Source organism: Bombina bombina, chromosome 2 (assembly GCF_027579735.1).
Source record: "Bombina bombina isolate aBomBom1 chromosome 2, aBomBom1.pri, whole genome shotgun sequence".
In the NCBI taxonomy this organism is placed as follows: domain Eukaryota; kingdom Metazoa; phylum Chordata; class Amphibia; order Anura; family Bombinatoridae; genus Bombina; species Bombina bombina.
The window spans coordinates 493,849,645-493,874,151 of record NC_069500.1 but is presented as its reverse complement, the minus strand read 5'-3'; the positions used below and the strand labels follow the sequence as shown (position 1 = coordinate 493,874,151).

General features: G+C 40.3%; 1 protein-coding gene across 1 annotated transcript in view; it reads left to right on the top strand.

The window, feature by feature from the left end:
• Nucleotides 1-24,507, top strand: part of INPP5J (inositol polyphosphate-5-phosphatase J) — an 85,894-nt gene that overhangs the window by 36,161 nt on the left and 25,226 nt on the right. The window lies entirely within an intron of this gene.

Below are 24,507 nucleotides of genomic sequence, written 5' to 3'. Positions count from 1 at the left end.
CTCTTGCTAATATGAAAGAAATGAATTTATCAGGTAAGTTCTTACATAAATTATGTTTTCTTTCATGTAATTAGCAAGAGTCCATGAGCTAGTGACGTATGGGATAATGACTACCCAAGATGTGGATCTTCCACGCAAGAGTCACTAGAGAGGGAGGGATAAAATAAAGACAGCCAATTCCGCTGAAAATAATCCACACCCAAACAAAGTTTAAAACTTATAATGAAAAAAACTGAAATTATAAGCAGAAGAAACAAACTGAAACATCTGCCTGAAGTACTTTTCTACCAAAAACTGCTTCAGAAGAAGAAAACACATCAAAATGGTAGAATTTAGTAAAAGTATGCAAAGAAGACCAAGTTGCTGCTTTGCAAATCTGAACAACCGAAGCTTCATTCCTAAACGCCCAGGAAGTAGAAACTGACCTAGTAGAATGAGCTGTAATCCTTTGAGGCGAAGTTTTACCCGACTCGACATAAGCATGATGAATTAAAGATTTCAACCAAGATGCCAAAGAAATGGCAGAAACCTTCTGACCTTTCCTAGAACCGAAAAAGATAACAAATAGACTAGAAGTCTTTCGGAAATTCTAAGTAGCTTCAACATAATATTTCAAAGCTCTAACTACATCCAAAGAAAGCAATAATTTCTCCTTAGAATTCTTAGGATTAGGACATAATGAAGGAACCACAATTTCTCTACTAATGTTGTTAGAATTCACAACCTTAGGTAAAAATTTAAAAGAAGTTCGCAACACCGCCTTATCCTGATGAAAAATCAGAAAAGGAGACTCACAAGAAAGAGCAGATAATTCAGAAACTCTTCTGGCAGAAGAGATGGCCAAAAGGAACAAAACTTTTCAAGAAAGTAATTTAATGTCCAAAGAATGCATAGGTTCAAACGGAGGAGCTTGAATAGCCCCCAGAACCAAATTCAAACTCCAAGGAGGAGAAATTGACTTAATGACAGGTTTTATACGAACCAAAGCTTGTACAAAACAATGAATATCAGGAAGATTAACAATCTTTCTGTGAAAAAGAACAGAAAGAGCAGAGATTTGTCTTTTCAAGGAACTTGCAGACAAACCTTTATCCAAACCATCCTGAAGAAACTGTAAAATTCTCGGAATTCTAAAAGAATGCCAGGAAAAATGATGAGAAAGACACCAAGAAATATAAGTCTTCCAGACTCTATAATATATCTCCCTAGATACGGATTTACGAGCCTGTAACATAGTATTAATCACAGAGTCAGAGAAACCTCTTTGACTAAGAATCAAGCGTTCAATCTCCATACCTTTAAATTTAAGGATTTGAGATCCTGATGGAAAAAAAGGACCTTGTGACAGAAGGTCTGGTCTTAACGGAAGAGTCCACGGTTGGCAAGAGGCCATCCGGACAGGATCCGCATACCAAAAACCTGAGAGGCCATGCTGGAGCCACCAGCAGAACAAATGAGCATTCCTTCAGAATCTTGGAGATTACTCTTGGAAGAAGAACTAGAGGCGGAAAGATATAGGCAGGATGATACTTCCAAAGAAGTGACAACGCATCCACTGCTTCCGCTTGAGGATCCCTGGATCTGGACAGATACCTGGGAAGTTTCTTGTTTAGATGAGAAGCCATCAGATCTATTTCTGGAAGACCCCATATTTGAACAATCTGAAGAAATACCTCTGGGAGAAGAGACCATTCGCCCTGATGAAACGTGTGGCGACTGAGATAATCCGCTTCCCAATTGTCTATACCTGGGATATGAACCGCAGAAACTAGACAGGAGCTGGATTCCGCCCATACCAAAAAGAGATACTTCTTTCATAGCCAGAGGACTGTGAGTCCCTCCTTGATGATTGATGTATGCCACAGTTGTGACATTGTCTGTCTGAAAACAAATGAACGATTCTCTCTTTAGAAGAGGCCAAGACTGAAGAGCTCTGAAAATTGCACGGAGTTCCAAAATATTGATCGGTAATCTCACCTCCTGAGATTCCCAAACCCCTTGTGCTGTCAGAGACCCCCACACAGCTCCCCAACCTGTAGGACTTGCATCTGTTGAAATTATAGTCCAGGTCGGAAGAACAAAAGAAGCCCCCTGAACTAAACGATGGTGATCTGTCCACCACGTCAGAGAGTGTCGTAAATCGGTTTTAAAGATATTAATTGAGATATCTTTGTGTAATCCCTGCACCACTGGTTCAGCATACAGAGCTGAAGAGGCCGCATGTGAAAACGAGCAAAGGGGATTGCGTCCGATGCCACAGTCATAAGACCTAGAATTTCCATGCATAAGGCTACCGAAGGGAATGATTGTGACTGAAGGTTTCGACAAGCTGATATCAACTTTAGACGTCTCATGTCTATCAAAGATAGAGTCATGGATACTGAATCTATCTGAAAACCTAAAAAGGTTACCTAAGTCTGAGGAATCAATGAACTTTTTGGTAAATTGATCCTCCAACCATGATGTTGAAGAAACAACACAAGACGATTCGAATGAGATTCTGCTAAATGTGAAGACTGAGCAAGTACCAAGATATCATCCAAATAAGGAATACCACAATACCCTGTTCTCTGATTACAGACAGAAGGGCACCGAGAACCTTCGTAAAAAATTCTTGGAGCTGTAGCTAGGCCAAACGGCAGAGCCACAAACTGGTAATGCTTGTCTAGGAAAGAGAATCTCAGAAACTGATAGTGATCTGGATGAATCGGAATATGCAGATATGCATCCTGTAAATCTATTGTAGACATATAATGCCCTTGATGAACAAAAGGCAGGATAGTCCTTACAGTTACCATTTTGAATGTTGGTATCCTTACATAACGATTCAATAGTTTTAGATCCAGAACTGGTCTGAAGGAATTTTCCTTCTTTGGTACAATGAAGAGATTGAATAAAACCCCAGTCCCTGTTCCAGAACTGGAACTGGCAAAATTACTCCAGTCAACTCTAGATCTGAAACACATTTCAGAAATGCTTGAGCCTTCGCTGGGTTTATTGGGACACGGGAAAGAAAAAATCTCTTTGCAGGAGGCCTTATCTTGAAGCCAATTCTGTACCCTTCTGAAACAATGTTCTGAAACCAAAGATTGTGAACGGAATTGATCCAAATTTCTTAGAAAAAATGTAATCTGCCCCCTACCAGCTGAGCTGGAATGAGGGCCGCACCTTCATGTGGACTTAGGAGCTGGCTTTGATTTTCTAAAAGGCTTGGATTTATTCCAGACTGGAGATGGTTTCCAAACTGATACCGCTCCTGAGGATGAAGGATCAGGTTTTTGTTCCTTGTTGTGATAAAAGGAACGAAAACGATTATTACCCTGGAAAGAAAGGGAAAGCAGAGTAGACTTAGAAGACATAACAGTATTCCAAGTCTTAAGCTATAAAGCTCTTCGAGCTAAAATAGCTAGAGACATATACCTGACATCAACTCTAATGATATCAAAGATGGCATTACAAATAAAATTATTAGCATGTTGAAGAATAAAAATGCTATGAGAATTATGATCTGTTACTTGTTGCGCTAAAGCTTCTAACCAAAAGATGAAGCTGCAGCAACATCCGCTAAAGATATAGCAGGTCTAAGAAGATTACCTGAACACAAGTAAGCTTTTCTTAGAAAGGATTCAATTTTCCTATCTAAAGGATCCTTAAGGAAGTACCATCTGCGGTAGGAATAGTAGTACGCTTAACAAGAGTAGAGACAGCCCCATCAACTTTAGGGATTTTGTCCCAAAACTCTAATCTGTCAGATGGCACAGGATATAATTGCTTAAAACGTTTAGAAGGAGTAAATGAATTACCCAAATTATTCCATTCCCTGGAAATTACTTCAGAAATAGCACTAGGGACAGGAATAACTTCTGGAATAACTACAGGAGATTTAAAAACCTTATCTAAACGTTTAGATTTATTATCAAGAGGACCAGAATCCTCAATTTCTAATGCAATTAGGACTTCTTTAAATAAAGAACGAATAAATTTCTTTTTAAATAAATATGAAGATTTATCAGCATCAACCTCTGAGACAGAATCCTCTGAACCAGAAGAACCATTATCAGAATCAGAATGATGATGTTCATTTAAAAATTAATCAGAAAAATGAGAAGTTCTAAAAGACTTTTTACGTTTACTAGAAGGAGGAATAACAGACCTAGCCTTCTTAATGGATTTAGAAACAAAATCTCTTATGTTATCAGGAACACTCTGAGTATTAGATGTTGACAGAACAGCAACAGGTAATGTAACAGTACTAAAGGAAATATTATCTGCATTAACAGTTTGTCATGACAAAACAGTACAAACAACAGCTGGAGGAACAGATACCATAAGTTTACAGTAGATACACTTAGCTTTGGTAGCTCCAGCCCCAGGTAGCTATTTTCCAGAAGTATCTTCTGACTCAGTTTCAATGTGGGACATCTTGCAATATGTAATAGAAAAAACAACATATAAAGCAAAATTGATCAAATTCCTTAAATGACAGTTTCAGGAATGGGAAAAAAAATGCCAGTGAACAAGCTTCTAGCAACCAGAAGCAAAAAAAAAATGAGACTTAAATAATGTGGAGACAATAGCGACGCCCATATTTTTTTTAGCGCCAAAAATGACGCCCACATTATTTGGCGCCTAAATGCTTTTGGCGTCATTTTTGGCGCCAAAAGCATTTAGGCGCCACATCCGGAACGCCGACACTTTTGTCGCAAAAGAACGTAAAAAATGACGCAACTTCCGGCGACACGTATGACGCCGGAAACAGAAAATAATTTTTGCGCCAAAAAAGTCAGCGCCAAGAATGATGCAATAAAATGAAGCATTTTCAGCCCACGCGAGCCTAACAGCCCACAGGGAAAGTCAAATTTTTAAGGTAAGAAAAAAATGAATTATTCATATGCATTATCTCAAATATGAAACTGACTGTCTGAAATAAGGAATGTTGAACATCCTGAGTCAAGGCAAATAAATGTTTGAATACATATATTTAGAACTTTATATAAAAGTGCCCAACCATAGCTTAGAGTGTCACAGAAAATAAGACTTACTTACCCCAGGACACTCATCTACATGTAGTAGAAAGCCAAACCAGTACTGAAACGAGAATCAGTAGAGGAAATGGTGTATATATAAGAGTACATCGTCGATCTGAAAAGGGAGGTAAGAGATGAATCTCTACGACCGATAACAGAGAACCTATGAAATAGACCCCGTAGAAGGAGATCACTGCATTCAAATAGGCAATACTCTCCTCACATCCCTCTGACATTTACTGCACGCTGAGAGGAAAACCGGGCTCCAACCTGCTGCGGAGCGCATATCAACGTAGAATCTAGCACAAACTTACTTCACCACCTCCATAGGAGGCAAAGTTTGTAAAACTGATTTGTGGGTGTGGTGAGGGGTGTATTTATAGGCCTTTTGAGGTTTGGGAAACTTTGCCCCTCCTGGTAGGAATGTATATCCCATACGTCACTAGCTCATGGACTCTTGCTAATTACATGAAAGAAAAAGTCAGTAGTTAAGAGCTTTCTGGGCTAACGCCGGTTTATAAAGCTCTTAACTACTGTGCTCTAAAGTACACTAACACCCATAAACTACCTATGTACCCCTAAACCGAGGTCCCCCCACATCGCTGCCACTCTATTAAATTTTTTTAACCCCTAATCTGCCGACCGCACGCCGCTGCCACCTACGTTAACACCTAATCTGCTGCCCCTGACACCGCCGACCCCTATATTATATTTATTAACCCCTAATCTGCCCCCCTCAACGTCGCCTCCACCTGCCTACACTTATTAACCCCTAATCTGCCGACCGGACCACACCGCTATTATAATAAAGTTATTAACCCCCTAATCCGCCTCACTCCCGCCTCAATAACCCTATAATAAATAGTATTAACCCCTAATCTGCCCTCCCTAACATCGCCGACACCTAACTTCGAGCATTAACCCCTAATCTGCCGACTGGAGCTCACCACTACTATAATAAATGTATTAACCCCTAAAGCTAAGTCTAACCCTAACCCTAACACCCCCCTAACTTAAATATAATTTAAATCTAGCGAAATAAATTAACTATTATTAAATAAATTATTCCTATTTAAAGCTAAATACTTACCTGTAAAATAAACCCTAATATAGCTACAATATAAATTATAATTATATTGTAGCTATTTTAGGATTAATATTTATTTTACAGGTAACTTTGTAATTATTTTAACCAGGTACAATAGCTATTAAATAGTTAATAACTATTTAATAGTTACCTAGTTAAAATAATTACAAAATTACCTGTAAAATAAATCCTAACCTAAGTTACAATTAAATCTAACACTACACTATCAATAAATAAATTAAATAAAATACCTACAATTACCTACAATTAAACCTAACACTACACTATCAATAAATTAATTAAATACAATACCTACAAATAAATACATTTAAATAAACTAACTAAAGTACAAAAAATAAAAAAGAACTTAGTTACAAAAAATAAAAAAATATTTACAAACATTAGAAAAATATTACAACAATTTTAAACTAATTACACCTACTCTAAGCCCCCTAATAAAATAACAAAGCCCCCCAAAATAAAAAAATGCCCTACCCTATTCTAAATTAAAAAAGCTCAAAGCTCTTTTACCTTACCAGCCCTTAAAAGGGCCCATTGTGGGGCATGCCCCAAAGAATTCAGCTCTTTTGCCTGTAAAAGAAAAATACAACCCCCCCTAACATTAAAACCCACCACCCACATACCCCTAATCTAACCCAAACCCCCCTTAAATAAACCTAACACTACCCCCCTGAAGATCATCCTACCTTGTCTTCACCACACCGGGTATCATACCGATCCGTCCTGGCTCCGAAGTCTTCATCCAAGCTCAAGCAGGGGCTGGCGATCCATAATCCGGCTGAAGTCTTCTATCAAGCGTCGGCTGAAGAGGTCCAGAAGAGGCTCCAAAGTCTTCATCCTATCCGGGAAGAAGAGGAGATCCGGACTGGCAACCATCTTGATCCAAGCGGCATCTTCTATCTTCATCCGATGAACGGCTCCATCCTGAAGACCTCCAGCGCGGATCTATCCTCTTCTTCCGACGTCCAACTGAAGAATGAAGGTTCCTTTAAGGGACGTCATCCAAGATGGCGTCCCTCGAATTCCGATTGGCTGATAGGATTCTATCAGCCAATCGGAATTAAGGTAGGAAAATTCTGTTTGGCTGATGGAATCAGCCAATCAGATTCAAGTTCAATCCGATTGGCTGATTGGATCAGCCAATCAGATTGAGCTCGCATTCTATTGGCTGTTCCGATCAGCCAATAGAATGCGAGCTCAATCTGATTGGCTGATTGGATCAGCCAATCGGATTGAACTTGAATCTGATTGGCTGATTCCATCAGCCAATCAGAATATTCCTACCTTATTTCCGATTGGCTGATAGAATCCTATCAGCCAATCGGAATTCGAGGGACTCCATCTTGGATGACGTCATTTAAGGGAACCGTCATTCGGCGAGTAGGCGTCGCTTGAAGAGGTTGGATCCGCGTCGGCTGGGAAGAAGATGGCTCCGCTCTGCTCCGGAAGAAAGAAGATTGAAGATGCGGCTTGATAGAAGACTTCATCCCGATGATGAACTTCCGACTTCAGCCCGATGATGGAGTTCTTCAGCCGCCGCTTGGATCAAGACTTCGGACCCTCTTCTGGACCGATCGCTGAACCCGGTGAGGTGAAGACAAGGTAGGGAGATCTTCAGGGGCTTAGTGTTAGGTTTATTTAAGGGGGGTTTGGGTTAGATTAGGGGTATGTGGGTGGTGGGTTGTAATGTGTGGGGGGGTATTGTATGGTTTTTTTTTTACAGGCAAAAGAGCTGAATTCTTTGGGGCATGCCCCCCAAAGGGCCCTTTTCAGGGCTGGTAAGGTAAAAGAGCTTTTCTATTTTAATTTTAGAATAGGGTAGGGCATTTTTTTATTTTAGGGGCCTTTGTTATTTTATTAGGGGGCTTAGAGTAGGTGTAATTAGTTTAAAATTGTTGTAATATTTTTCTAATGTTTGTAAATATTTTTTTATTTTTTGTAACTTAGTTCTTTTTTATTTTTTGTACTTTCATTGCAGTTATTTGTAGGTATTTTATTTAATTAATTTATTGATAGTGTAGTGTTAGGTGTAATTGTAGGTAGTTTATTTAATTAATTTATTTATTGATGGTGTAGTGTTAGGTTTAATTGTAACTTAGGTTAGGATTTATTTTACAGGTAATTTTGTAATTATTTTAACTATTTTAGCTATTAAATAGTTATTAACTATTTAATAGCTATTGTACCTGTTTAAAATAATTACAAAGTTGCCTGTAAAATAAATATTAATCCTAAAATAGCTACAATATAATTATTATTTATATTGTAGCTATATTAGGGTTTATTTTACAGGTAAGTATTTAGCTTTAAATAGGAATAATTTATTTAATAAGAGTTAATTTATTTAATTAGATTTAAATTATATTTAACTTAGGGGGGTGTTAGTGTTAGGGTTAGACTTAGCTTTAGGGGTTAATCCATTTATTAGACTAGCGGCGAGATCCGATCGGCAGATTAGGGGTTAATTATTGTAGGTAGCTGGCGGCGACGTTGTGGGGGGCAGATTAGGGGTTAATAAATATAATATAGGGGTCGGCGGTGTTAGGGGCAGCAGATTAGGGATACATAACTATAATGTATGTTGCGGCGGTATACGGAGCGGCAGATTAGGGGTTAAAAATAATATGCAGGGGTCAGCGATAGCGGGGGCGGCATATTAGGGGTTAATAAGTGTAAGGTTAGGGGTGTTTAGACTCGGGGTACATGTTAGAGTGTTAGGTGCAGACGTAGGAAGTGTTTCCCCATAGAAAACAATGTAGCTGCGTTAGGAGCTGAACGCTGCTTTTTTGCAGGTGTTAGGGTTTTTTCAGCTCAAACTGCCCCATTGTTTTCTATGGGGGAATCGTGCACGAGCAAGTTTTTGAAGCTGGCCGCGTCCGTAAGCAATGCTGGTATTTAGAGTTGCAGTGGCGGTAAATATGCTCTACGCTCCTTTTTTGGAGCCTAACGCAGCCATTCTGTGAACTCTAAATACCAGCGGTATTTAAAAGGTGCGGGGGGAAAAAAGCATGCGTAGCTAACGCACCCCTTTGGCCGCAGAACTCTAAATCTAGCCGTTAGTGTTTAATGTCTCTTTAATGGGACTTTTACGTAATTTGTTTATATCTATATATATATATATATATATATATACTTTGTTGTTTAACATTTGCATACAAAATAAATAAATACAATCATTTAAACTCTCAGTTTAGCACTATTTGCAGGAAGTTGCTTTTCCAAACCAATGATAAAAATTATAAATTTGTTTTGCCTTTACTGTGGCCTATTAAAGGGACAGTATAGTCAAAAATTAAAATACAATATTTTAATCAAGAAAAATGTATATATAAGAGGTGCCATTGACACTTATTAAAATGTTTGCAGCTAAATGAGTTAAAAATAAGTATTATATTCCCTGTCCCGGCAGTGCTTTGTGTATGGACGTAATTTACACTCCCCACACAGTTTGTACTTTGGCTACAGCCCCTTGTCAGTGACTGATAACATAGGGAAGTTCAGTAAAGGTGAAAGAAAAAAAGGTAGGTATGTGCCAGTCCCGCTGCCCTCCTAGCTTGGCAGACATTATTTAAACTTGCTGCATGGTTTATCTTAATAATAAATCAGGTGCTGCAGAGGCATCAGCAGCTGCAATTTACATCCAATGCTTCATGAACTTATGTTGTAGGGTTAAGTTCATTATCAAGGGATGTACTTATAGTGGGATGGAGGGCACTGGGATTGTCATAGGGTATGCTACTGGGCAAGGAGTGTAATAAGATGCTAGCGAGGCCCTCCAAGCGCAGTTATCTCAATTTGCGAAGCCCTATCTGAGTTGTGTAAACAAAACAACTTTCTTACTTTGTCACAGATATTCAAAACATTGACAGACTAACAAGAAACTGCCTTACTGGCCTTGTCGGCCTCAGAGTCCGTCAGTCTGTCAAGATTTGCAAAGAGAAGTCAATGGGAGCGTGACATCACAACCCACGGCCACAGGGGGCCCTAATTGAAGTGAGCCTTAATGGTGCAGACAGTGCGCTCACTGAAACTTAAAATAGTTTTCTGTGTAGGCACAGTCCAAATATTGCCTTCAGGACCTAAGTTTTAATACACCTACTCTAACTACCTCAGGTGATGGAGTCTTCCTCGTAACCTGTGCTTCACTGATTCAAACATATCAAACTAGTGTCGATGTGTCAGAATCAAAGTGAAACCTACTCCCACTTGCAGGCCTCGCTAACTCCCCCTGAACGCCTCTAACTATGTCACACCTAACCTACACTCACCCTGCTATGCCTCGCCACCTACCACCGATCACCTACATCAGAGCTTACCTACACTCCCCCTGCACATCCCAGCTAACTCCCCCTACCTGACTACGTCACACCTAGCCTACACACCCCTGGAACTCCCAGCTAAGTCCCTAATACCGCCTAAACTTACGTAATGTCTAACCTAAACTCCCCTTGAACGCCCCAGCTACTGTAACTGCCACAAACTGGCTACTGTATGAAAAATACCTCACTATAATTAACAATACTAAATAGTAAACTTCCGTATTATAACTATAGATGCTTTGTCGCTAAAATTATAAACAATGATGTATATATTTTACTTCATTTATCATTTATCATGTTGTTTGTACTGCGACCCATGCGGGTCTTAGTCAGGATTAGAGTACGCCCACGGTGGGCGGGGCCTAATTTTGCACGCTCAGACGCGCAGTTTTCATCCGGATCGCATAGCAGCAGTGACCTAAGTTGTCTACAAACCTATTGAAAAGTCCTTTCATGCTATATCAGCTTCAACAAGTACATTCCGGGGGCAGGTAGACGCCACAGCTCTGCAGGAGCCATATTTAAATAATTAATAAAATCCTGTTATGATCGATATATACTGTATTTTTGCATATCTAAGCAAGTGGATGCAATATTAAGGGAGTATTTGGGCACTTTAAAATAGTTTTTATCTGGTCAAAAAACGTTTTTGCAGTTTTCAGAAAAATAGTTGCGCTTTTAAAATTTAAAGGCGCAGTACAGTTTTTTTGCGATTCATTTTTTTTTCACATTTAATTTAATTCAGAGCTCAATATTTAAGCAAAGTACGACTATAATTAGTATTGCTAGTCTGTTTAACATGTCTGACACTGAGGAGGAAACTCCTTGCTCTATGTGTTTAGATGCCACTGTGGAACTCCCTCTGACTTTTTGTCCCTCGTGTATTGAGAGGGCCTTACAATGTAAAGCTCAAATTTTATGTAAAGAAAATATTTTTAAAGATGATTCTCAGTCTGAGGAGAATCAGGGTATACCGCTAACTTCTCCCCAAGCGTCACAACCTTTAACGCCCACCCAAGCGATGCCTGGTTCTTCAACCGCGTCTAATTAATTTACTCTGCAGGATATGGCTGCAGTTATGTCAACTACCCTTACAGAGGTATTATCTAAGTTACCAGTGTTACAAGGTAAACACAGTAGGACAGAGGTCAATGTGAATGCTGAACCCTCTGATGCGTTGTTAGCTATTTCCGATGTACCCTCACAGGGATCTGAACTGGGGGTCAGGGAACTTCTATCTGAGGGGGAACTTTCCGATTCGGGAAGTGCGTTACCTCAGACGGACTCGGACGTCATGTCCTTTAAATTTAAGCTTGAGCACCTCCGTGTTTTACTTAGGGAGGTTTTAGCGAATCTGGATGACTGTGACCCTATTGTGGTACCACCAGAGAAATTATGTAAGATGGACAAATACTTAGAGGTACCTGCTTACACTGACATTTTTCCGGTTCCTAAGAGAATTTCGGAGATTATTAAGAGGGAATGGGACAGACCGGGTATCCTGTTTTCACCCTCTCCTAATTTCAAGAAAATGTATCCTATATCTGACACTGTTCTGGACTCTTGGCAAACAGTCCCTAAGGTGGAAGGAGCTATATCTACCCTGGCTAAGCATACAACTATTCCTATTGAGGACAGCTGTGCTTTCAAAGACCCTATGGATAAGAAATTGGAGGGTCTTCTAAAGAAATTGTTTATTCATCAGGGTTTCCTCTTGCAACCAATGGCCTGCATTGTACCAGTTACCACTGCGGCGGCCTTCTAGTTTGAGGCCTTAGAAGAGTCCCTTAAGACGGAGACTCCTTTAGGGGATATTTTAGACATAATTAAGGCTCTTAAACTGGCTAATTCTTTTATTACAGACGCCGCCTTTCAGATTGCCAAGCTGGCGGCTAAGAATGCAGGATTTGCTATTTTAGCACATAGAGCGTTATGGTTAAAATCTTGGTCTGCTGATGTGTCATCTAAGTCAAAGCTTTTGGCTATTCCTTTCAAAGGGAAAACCCTATTCGGGCCTGACTTGAAGGAGATCATTTCTGACATTAAGGGAGGTAAGGGTCATCTCCTACCTCAGGATAGAATGGCTAAACTGAGGGGCAAACAAAATGATTTTCGTTCCTTTCGGAACTTTAAAGGAGCACCCTCTTCTTTTCCTCCGCCAAGCAGGAAGGGAATTTTTCTCAGGCCAAATCTGTCTGGAGACCCAACCAGACTTGGAACAAGGGTAAACAACCCAAGAAGCCTGCTGCTGCTACCAAGACAGCATGAAGGGGCGGCCCCCGATCCTGGACCGGATCTAGTAGGAGGCAGACTTTCCGTCTTTGCCCAGGCTTGGGTAAGAGATGTTCAGGACCCCTGTACACTGGAAATCGTGTCCCAAGGGCATCAACTGGAATTCAAAAGTTCTCTCCCAAGGTGAGGTTTCTTCTTTCACGATTGTCTGTAGACCAGATAAAAAGAGAGGCATTCTTACATTGTGTAAAAGACCTCTCTTCTATGGGAGTAATTTGTCCCGTTCCAATTCTGGAACAGGGGCAGGGATTTTACTCAAACCTTTTCGTGGTCCCCAAAAAAGAGGGCACTTTTCGACCTATTTTAGATCTAAAAAGTCTAAACAAGTTTCTCAGAGTCCCATCCTTCAAGATGGAGACTCTTCGAACAATTCTGCCATTGATCCAGGAGGGTCAATATATGACTACCGTGGACTTGAAGGATGCATACCTTCATATTCCTATCCACAGGGATCATCACCAGTTCCTAAGGTTTGCCTTCCTGGACAAACATTTTCAGTTTGTGGCTCTTCCCTTCGGATTGGCCACAGCACCCAGGATCTTCACAAAGGTTCTAGGGTCACTTCTAGCGGTTCTCAGGCCGCGGGGTATTGCAGTGGCGCCTTATTTGGACGATTTTCTGATCCAGGCGTCGTCCAACCATTTGACAAAGTCTCATACAGACATGGTTCTGTCCTTTTTGAGGACTCACGGGTGGAAGGTGAATCTGGAAAAGAGTTCATTAATTCCACAGACCAAGGTTCCCTTCCTGGAAACTCTAATAGATTCCATATCCATGAAAATTTTCTTGACAGAGGTCAGAAAGTTAACGATTCTGAATACATGCCAAGCTCTTCAATCCAATCCTCGGCCATCAGTGGCCCAGTGCATGGAGGTAATTGGATTGATGGTGGTGGCAAGGACATCATTCCGTTTGCTTGTTTTTATCTCAGACCACTACAGCTGAGCATGCTCAGACAGTGGAATGGAGATTATGCAAATTTGTCTTCTCAAATAGATCTGGATCAAGAGACAAGAGACTCTCTTCTTTGGTGGTTGTCTCAGGATCTTCTGTCCCAAGGGATGTGCTTCCACAGACCCTCATGGGTGATAGTGACGACGGACGCCAGCCTTCTAGGTTGTGGTGCGGTCTGGAATTCCCTGAAGGTTCAGGGTGTGTGGACTCAGTCAGAGTCAATTCTTCCAATCAATATTCTGGAATTGAGGGCAATATTCAATGCGATTCAGGTGTGGCCTCAGTTGGCTTCGGCCAAATTAATTCGCTTTAAGTCGGACAACATCACGACTGTGGCTTACATCAATCATCAGGGAGGAACAATGAGTTCCTTAGCGATGACAGAAGTATCCAAGATAATTTGGTGGGCGGAGGCCCACTCTTGTTATCTGTCAGCAATCTACATCCCAGGAGTGGACAACTGGGAAGCAGACTTTTTAAGCAGACAGACATTTCATCCGGGGGAGGGGGAACTCCATCCGGAGGTCTTTGCCACTCTGATCCTCAGATGGGGCAGACTGTAGTTGGATCTGATGGCATCTCGTCAGAATGCCAAACTTCCAAGATATGGATCCAGGTCAAGGGTTCCTCAGGCCGAACTGATAAATGCCTTGGCAGTGCCTTGGTCGTTCAGCCTAGCTTATGTGTTTCCACCGTTTGCTCTCCTTCCCCGGGTGAGAGGGCTTCAGTAATTCTAATCGCGCCTGCGTGGCTTCACAGGACTTGGTATGCCGATCTAGTGGACATGTCCTCTCTGCCGCCGTGGAAGCTTCCATTGAGGCAGGACCTTCTCATTCAGGGACCTTTCCTTCATTCGAATCTAGTTTCTCTGCAGCTGACTGCTTGGAGATTGAATGCTTGATTTTGTCTAAGCGGGGGTTCTCTGATTCGGTCATTGATACTTTGATTCAGGCACGTAAGCCTGTTACTAGAAAGATCTACCATAAGATATGGCGTAAATATCTTCATTGGTGTGAATCCAAGGGTTACTCGTGGAGTAGATTTAGGATTCCCAGGATTCTATCTTTTCTCCAAGAAGGATTGGAGAAAGGGTTATCAGCAAGTTCCTTAAAGGGACAAATCTCTGCTTTGTCAATTTTACTACACAAACGTTTGGCAGATGTTCCAGACGTTCAGTCTTTTTGTCAGGCTCTGACCAGAATCAAGCCTGTGTTTAGACCAATTGCTCCACCCTGGAGTTTGAATTTAGTTCTTAATGTTCTTCAAGTGGTTCCGTTTGAACCCATGCATTCCATAGATATTAAGGTGTTATCTTGGAAAGTTTTATTTTTGGTTGCTATTTCTTCTGCTTCAAGAGTTTCTGAGCTTTTAGCATTACAATGTGACTCGCCTTATCTTATCTTCCATTCTGATAACGTGGTTTTACGTACTAAACCTGGGTTCCTTCCTAAGGTTGTTTCAAATAAGAATATTAATCAGGAAATTGTTGTTCCTTCATTATGTCCTGTGACAGACCCTTCTGTCAGGACTGAAAGAGTTAACTGTGTTTAGCTTTAAGAATCTAATTTCTAAAGACAGGTTTTCTGGCCTCAGTTATTGTGTGCTATAATTACATTTAAGTAATAAACAGGCCATTGTTTAATCACCCTCAGAGAACAGACGCTAGGTGATAAGACAAGCCAAATGTGTTTAAGTTGTTATCTGCCTAAGTAAAGTATTTAAGTAATGTAATTCTACTGTTTCATAAAAGGGCGTCTTCTCCCTTTTATCTAATGTACAACATTCTTTCAACCCCCATCTGGGGGGGGGTCAAAAACCTGTATAAATCTGTATGCTGCTCAAATAAAGATGTCATTCTGTTTTAAACCTGAAACTGGCTGGGTTGTGAATTGCTGATTGTCTATGCAGGACATTGTTCATCTGGGGTTAACCCTTGGTACACAGTTGGTACCGTAACATTGGTGGCAAGCGACGGGAGAATCCTTATCGCCCAAAGGAGCAACTACGGATCCAGACCGAATGGGAACACCGTATGAAAGGCTAAAAAGAGCTACCCTTAAAGACCTGCTAGAGCAACGGGGCCAACAAACCAGTAACCTCAGGAAGAGGGAGATTATTGCAAGACTGACCGAGATGGACGGAGTATCAGGGCACGAAGGAACCAATGAGCCCAGCATGTCAGACAGAACCCCCGAAGAAGCAAGCTTTGACCGGGCGGTCAAAATAAGACTGGCACACTATGGCCCCAACCCATCTGCGGAAATTATCGACCGGGTCATAGCAGCTGTGGAGGCCAACCTACTTCGCCAAAGCGGCGCTGCAGCAGTCCAAGTCACCGCAACCCCAGTGGAAAAGAGAAAAGTGCATTTTACCGCTTTTAAAAACTTTCTGGAAACAGAAGGAGAGATTGATGGGTACCTTGCGGATTTTGAGAGACAATGTGCACTACACCAGGTACCCGCAGAGGACTGGGTCACGATATTATCCGGAAAATTATCCGGCCGGGCCAGTGAGGCTTTTCGGGCCATTCCAGATGAGGAAGTCGGGGATTATAATACTGTAAAAGAGGCTCTGCTCTCCAGGTATGCGGTTACACCGGAGGCGGTTCAGAGACACTGTTAAATTGGCTGGTGATTCCTACCTTGAGTGGGCATGTAAGGTGCACCGCACAGCAGCTCACTGGATAGCGGGGTGCCAAGCCGTATCTGGGGAAGAGGTGCTGCAGCTATTCCTGTTGGAACATTGCTTCGACAAGTTACCCGCAGGAGTTCGAGAGTGGGTTCGGGACCGTAAACCCTCCACCCTGCATGAAGCGGCTCGCTTGGCAGATGAGTATACGGATGCCCGCAAACTGGACACTGCTACCACTAAGCCCCCTGCCAGAGTGGAGTACAGACCCCCAGTCACCCCAGCACCTGCCAGTTACCAACCCCCAGCGCACCGCTATACCACACGGTCTCGGGCCACGAACTACCCTCAGAGAGCCTGGTTCAATTCGCGGGGCTACTCACAACCTATTCGGTGCTTTGGATGTAAGCAACTAGGGCACAAAAGACCAGAGTGTCCCCTAAACGCAGCGAACCAAGCACAGTCCTGGAGAAGACCCGCTAGCGGAATCCCACGTAATCCTCAGCCTGCGGCCCGCTATGTAGAGGCGCAAGAATGCTGGGGCATCCTACATGAGGCAGACCTTGTGCAAGCTGCCCACCGGAATAACCGGCAACTGGTTAAAGTGAATGGGAAGGAGGTCAGTGGTCTACGGGATACTGGTGCTACCATGACCTTGCTTCGAAAGAACTTGGTGTCTGAGAAACAGCACACAGGAGACACTGTGGCTGTGAGGGTAGCAGGGGGCACTGTGTTCCGCCTGCCTGTTGCCAGGGTGCATTTGGATTGGGGAGGGGGCGCTAGACCTGTGAATGTGGGGGTCATGAAGGATTTACCAGCTGATGTTCTCCTTGGAAATACCTTGGTCCCCCTTGTTTCTGCCTATGCTCCCATGGGTCCCGCTGATGTTAACCCTGTGACTACCCGTGCTCAGATCCGTGCAGCAGAGACTGACCCCCCTGCTGCTAAGCCCCAGGACGCTGAGCTCAGTAAATCTCTATCCGCTATTGATATGTGGGAGTCACGTTACAATGCGCTGATGAAGGAGAAGAGTCACGTAGAGGATAAAATGGTCACGTTAAATAATCATGTAACAGTGCTAGCGGGAGAGAAGAGGAGTGCAGAGGAAAAAGCACGTTTAGAACAGGAATCTCTGCTAGACAGGCTGCACCGACAGACTGCAGAAAACACCAGCTTGAGAGTGGAACATGAAACATTAAAGAAAAACTTAGCGACACTTGAGGAGAAGCTGACGCTGGCTCATAGTGAGGTGCAGCAACTCAAGGGCACCCTATGTCAGTATGAAGGGATTGTGGATACCTATAAAGAGCAGGTACAGAAAACTCGTAAAGAAGCTGATGAGATTTTGAAGGACTGTTTAGCCCTAGTCTGGGCACTGAGGAAGTTGAACCCTTGTTTGTATGGACAGGAATTCTCTCTCATAACGGGAATACAAATGGATTGTCCCAGCAAACTGACATGCCTACCACCCCTTAGTCCGGTCATCCCCAGGTTGACCCGCAAAAGGGTCAAGCCGGGTCTGCCGGAGTGTTCCACAAGGGGGGAGCTATGTGACAGACCCTTCTGTCAGGACTGAAAGAGTTAACTGTGTTTAGCTTTAAGAATCTAATTTCTAAAGACAGGTTTTCTGGCCTCAGTTATTGTGTGCTATAATTACATTTAAGTAATAAACAGGCCATTGTTTAATCACCCTCAGAGAACAGACGCTAGGTGATAAGACAAGCCAAATGTGTTTAAGTTGTTATCTGCCTAAGTAAAGTATTTAAGTAATGTAATTCTACTGTTTCATAAAAGGGCGTCTTCTCCCTTTTATCTAATGTACAACATTCTTTCAACCCCCATCTGGGGGGGGCTCAAAAACCTGTATAAATCTGTATGCTGCTCAAATAAAGATGTCATTCTGTTTTAAACCTGAAACTGGCTGGGTTGTGAATTGCTGATTGTCTATGCAGGACATTGTTCATCTGGGGTTAACCCTTGGTACACAGTTGGTACCGTAACATGTCCTAATCCTTCTTCTAAGAAGGAGCGTCTGTTGCATAACTTGGACGTGGTCCATACCCTGAAGTTTTGCTTACAGGCGACTAAGGAATTCCGTCAATCATTTTCATTATTCATTGTGTTTTCTGGAAAGCGTAGGGGCCAGAAAGCTACGGCTACCTCTCTTTCTTTTTGGCTGAAGAGTATCATCCGTCTGGCGTATGAGACTCCTGGACAGCAGTCTCCTGAAAGAATTACGGCTCATTCTACTAGGGCTGTGGCTTCCTCATGGGCATTTAAAAATGATGCTTCTGTTGAACAGATTTGCAAGGCTGCAACTTGGTCGTCTCTTCACACTTTTTCCAAATTTTCCAAATTTGATACTTTTGCTTCTTCTGAGGCTGGTTTTGGGAGAAAGGTACTTCAAGCAGTGGTGCCTTCCGTTTAGGTTCCTGTCTTGTCCACTTCCTGTTAGCAGGAGGTTAATATCCCACAAGTAATGATGAAATCCGTGGACTTGTCATATCGTAGAAGAAATAAATTTATCAGGTAAGCATAAATTTCCTTTTTTGTTTGTATTCCCTCTGCCCCTGTGTTCTCACTTTGGTGTGCTTGGTTAGTTGTTGTCTGATATGGATTTCTATTGAGGACCTTCTTGTGCTTTGAACCTGTCATACCCCTGGTTGATTTGAAGCTAACCTGATAGGCTTGTATGATCTCCACTTGTTATCGCTATTTGGGAATATTTAATACGTGAGTGTGCTCTACTATGTGGTTGGTTCTCCTTATTCTGCCACGGGGTTGAGTTGTCACTTTGGTACACTGTGGTGTTTGTGTTTTGTTCACCTTTTGTGGGCTTTGCTGTTTTTTTTTTTAGTTTGTTGTCTAGCTGTTTGTGTATGGGATGTTAGCCTGTTATTTAGGCTAGTTTGTGTTCTTGTATGGTTCTGGTCTCATCACTGCCAGTTGATCAATTGTCTCGTGATAGTTTGTGACTGTTTGTCACTTGTTTGTGGGCCTATGAAAGGCTCTGTGTCAGTGCCCTCTTTATGTCTCTTAAGTGCGGTGTAGTACTTCTGAGTACCTGATGACGAGCAATGTCAGGGTACGTTGTAGATGTATCGCCTGTAGTTCCCACTGGAGTGGGTGTGTGTATACACCAGTAATGATTGGACTCCTCTGTTCTGTGGGTTAGCCTATCGCATGGGGGGATGGTCCATGTGGAACTGAGCTCCGCTGTGATTGGTCTGGTGAATTGGTATGGGACTTATTTAAGCCTTTGGCGATCTGTGTTTGAGTTATGGTTGAATCCAACCTGTCGCCTTGGAGACCGGCTTGCATGCCGTTGTGAGCGATACTGATTGTGTCCTGTATGTAAGTACACACTGTATTGGTAGCTACCTACTGCCTTTAAGCTTGGGTTTTGGTTTTTATGGTACAATCTCTAAGGCTACTGTGTTACAGAGCTGTTTGCAGATTGTTTTTTAAACTTTTTGTAGTGGTTTCACGACTGGAGGTGTGGTATACACTTGCTACTGTTTCACAGGGTTTGTAGTCGTGAGGCTTAGAACTGGAATTCTTTGCTTTTATCTTAACATCCTTTGCCTGGTGTGTCCTATGAAATACATTATCTGTCACGGTGGTGTTGTTTATGACTGTTGATACACATTGATCTGATATGTGATTTCTCTGTACCCCTGGTATACCTCTTGTATAATTTTTCTCGTATGAGTTTAGCATTTGAATGAGGTATTGCTATTAGGACTGGCTGACTGAGCGTTCAATGCGCCTTTGGTGTTGTGATTGGCAGTTTCTAAGGTGGGTTGTTTTCCTACCCTGATAGTATGTTTGGCCTGTTTTGTTGCTGTATATTTCGCTCTGAGGTTGTAGTCTGTCTATGTTTGCCTTGGCCTCCTTAGCTTTTATTATATGTTTAAGTATTTGGCTGTTAAGCTATTTTTGAAGGTGGAGGGGTGTCACTGTTGTAACTAATTGTCCTGTTATGTATTTTTTACATTGTGTTGTGTCTTTCACTTAGACTCCAACTGTGTGTTTTGTTTCCCTTTTAGGACATTCTTGTCTAGAGAAAGGCCCACATTGGGGCAGAAACTGTTATATTCACTTGGAAATAAAATTACACTGTCTTGCTTTAAAAAGCCCTGAGTGCCCTCCTTCCATAAGAAAGTTACTATATATGTGGTCCAATCAATGCGTTCAGAATAATGAGACTTTGCATAATTATTATTATGCAGACTCGCTCCTGGCTGCATGTGTGTGCCTAGTGCGCATGCTGCTGAGCCTGATAGGAAGGATTTACCTTGGCTACACAGACCCCAGATACACATCACAGCCCATATATTATCACCCACCGCATTCTATATATACTTATACACCCATGTTGTTCTACAGCAGCACAGAAATAACTAAATATAGCTTCAATAAAATTAACGTATAGTCACAGCAGGACAGCCTCCTTGCATGCCATTCTTAGCACTGAGTATAGTCGGAACAAATAACGCAGGCAAGTTTAAAAATTTTGATAAATACTTAATCTTTACTCTTTTCAATTATATTATGTTTTTTTTTCCATTAGGGATCGTTCACTATTATGGGCATATTTAACAAAGGTCTGTCGGACCTGATCCGACAGTGCGGATCAGGTCCAACAGACCTCGCTGAATGCAGAGAGCAATATGCTCTCCGTATTCAGCATTGCACCAGCAGCTCTTGGGAGCTGCAGGTGCAACGCCGTCCCCTGCAGATTTGCAGCCAATCAGTCGCCAGCAGGGGGTGTCAATCAACCTGATCGTACTCGATCGGGGTGAATTGCGGCAATGTCTGTCCGCCTCCTCAGAGCAGGCGGACAGGTTATGGAGCAGCGGTCTTTAGACTGCTGCTTCATAACTGGTGTTTCTGATGAGCCTGCAGGCTTGCACGGAAACAGGCGCATCAAGTTCCATACGGAGCTTGATAAATGGGCCCCTTAGTCTGAATAACATTTTTACCTGGAAGTTGGGGGGCTGATAAGAAGTTTGTACAACCAAGGGGGCAATTATACATATAACCTAAAGGTAGTTTTATATCATTTATAATACTTTTGTATACAAAGCACCACCTGGAACCTTTTTGTTTTTGAATCATTTTATTTTTAAAAAAGTATTAATTCAAAAATTCAACTTCATTATCAATAGCTACATAACAAGATAGCTTATATATTAGTGTCTGGTCTGTAGTATGTGTGTATGTGTGTATATATATATATATATATATATATATATATATATATATATATATATATATATATATATATATATATATATATATGTGTGTGTGTGTGTATATATATATATATATATATGTGTGTGTGTGTGTGTGTATATATATATATATATATATATATATATATATATATATATATGTGTGTGTGTGTGTGTATATATATATATATATATATATATATATATATATATATGTGTGTGTGTGTGTGTATATATATATATATATATATATATATATGTGTGTGTGTATATATATATATATATATAATGTGTGTGTGTGTGTGTATATATATATATATATATATATATATATATATATATATATGTGTGTGTGTATATATATATATATATATATATATATATATATATATATATATATATATATATGTGTGTGTGTGTGTATATATATATATATATATATATATATGTGTGTGTGTGTGTGTATATATATATATATATATATATATATATATGTGTGTGTGTGTATATATATATATATATATATGTGTGTGTGTGTATATATATGTGTGTGTGTGTGTATATATATATATATATATATATATATATATATATATATATGTATATGTGTGTGTGTGTATATATATATATATATATATATATATATATATATGTGTGTGTGTGTATATATATATATATATATATATATATATATATATATGTGTGTGTGTGTGTGTGTGTATATATATATATATATATATATATGTGTGTGTGTGTATATATATATATATATATATATATATATATATATATATATATATATATATATATATATATATACAGTATATATGTTTGCAACATAGAACTGTATGTATTGTTTAGGTGCCTAGATAGACTTTAGAAGTAATTAATTCAAAGAGAGTTCTTTTCCAGTGAATGAGACATTTCTTTCTTTCATGTAATTAGCAAGAGTCTATGAGCTAGTGACGTATGGGATATACATTCCTACCAGGAGGGGCAAAGTTTCCCAAACCTTAAAATGCCTATAAATACACCCCTCACCACACCCACAATTCAGTTTTACAAACTTTGCCTCCCATGGAGGTGGTAAAGTAAGTTTGTGCTAGATTCTACGTTGATATGCGCTTCACAGCAGGCTGGAGCCCGGTTTTCCTCTCAGTGTGCAGTGAATGTCAGAGGGATGTGAAGAGAGTATTGCCTATTTTGAATTCAATGGTCTCCTTCTACGGGATCTATTTCATAGGTTCTCTGTTATCGGTCGTAGAGATTCATCTCTTACCTCCCTTTTCAGATCGACGATATACTCTTATATACCATTACCTCTACTGATTCTCGTTTCAATACTGGTTTGGCTATCTACTATATGTAGATGAGTGTCCTGGGGTAAGTAAGTCTTATTTTTTGTGACACTCTAAGCTATGGTTGGGCACTTTATATGTAAAGTTCTAAATATATGTCTATAAACTTATATTTGTCTTGATTCAGGATAATCAGTATTCCTTTAAAATCCAGACTGTCAGTTTCATTATTTGGGATAATGCATTTTAATTCAATTTATTTTTCTTTACCTTGAAAATTTTCAATTGATCATTTTTCCCTGTGTGCTGTTAGGCTCGCGGGGGCAGAAAATGTTTCTTTTTATTGCGTCATTCTTGGCGTGGACTTTTTTGGCGCAAAAATGTCTTCATTTCCGGCGCCGTAGTTGACGCCGGAAGTTGTATTCTGTTAAAACGTCATTTTTGACGCATGTGTATTCAGACATTTTTTTGCGCCAAAAAATGTGGGCGTCGGTTCTGGCGTCAGAGGATGTGGCGTCATACTTGGCGCCAAATATATGGGCGTTGTATTTAGCGCCAATAATGTGGGCGTCATATTTGGCGCCAAAAAATGTGGGCGTATTTTTTGTTCCACTTTTTTTCCTCACATTATTTAAACCTCCCTTTTTATTGCTTCTGGTTTCTAGAAGCTTATTATTTTGCATTCTTTTCCCATTCCTGAAACTGTCATTTAAGGAATTTGATAATTTTGCTTTAAATATTGTTTTTTTCTATTACATATTGCAAGATTTCACTGTTCCTGTTTCAAAACAATCTAAGAGGATTCCTGTTGACTGAGTTCAGTCCTACCAAAGCTAAGTTCATTTATTTTAAAATGTTATGAATGTTTATCTTTAGCTATGGTTTGTAATAAGTTATCATGATAAACTTTTACATGCAGAATCCATTAGTATTTATGCTTTATATATTGCTATTCTTTTTACATCTTATGTACAAGAAATATTTAGAAGATTTATAAGAAATATTTTTCTGATTCTATTTTAAAGGCTTTGTCTGACATCGTGCCTTCTAATAAAATTTTTAGGTCTTTTTCAAACTTCTTTTTTAATTATTGAAGTTTCAAATGACCAACAACATACTGATTTATCCTTCTCTGCTGATGTTTTTTCTCATTCAGAATTTTCTTCATCAGATATTGACACTAACAAATCTACTTTTTTATTTTATTTTTTTATTAAAGTACATTTGTTCTTTGTTGAAAAGGTGTTGATTATTTTGGATATTAAGGTAACTAGTTCTTTTTCAAGACTAGCTAACACTATTTCTGCTTATTTATTCTTCTGTGTTTTCAGAGGTTTTTTTCCAGTTCCTCATCCTAGGGAATGGAATAGGCTGAGAATTTTCTTTTATTCCTTCTTCAAAGCTTTTAAACTATATTCTTTGCCGGCAGTTAAATTCAATTTGGAGGGTTCTCCAATTTATTGGGGCTATCTCTACTTCTACTAATTATGCTATTGTTTCTATAGCAAAATAGTATTTATTTTCCTTTAGATGGTTGTATCTTATTTATGGAAAATTATTTAGTTTCAGGTACTTTTCTTGGACCTGTGATTTATTTGGATGATGTTGCAATTGCTTCATTTTTTCTGTTTACTTTAAGATCAA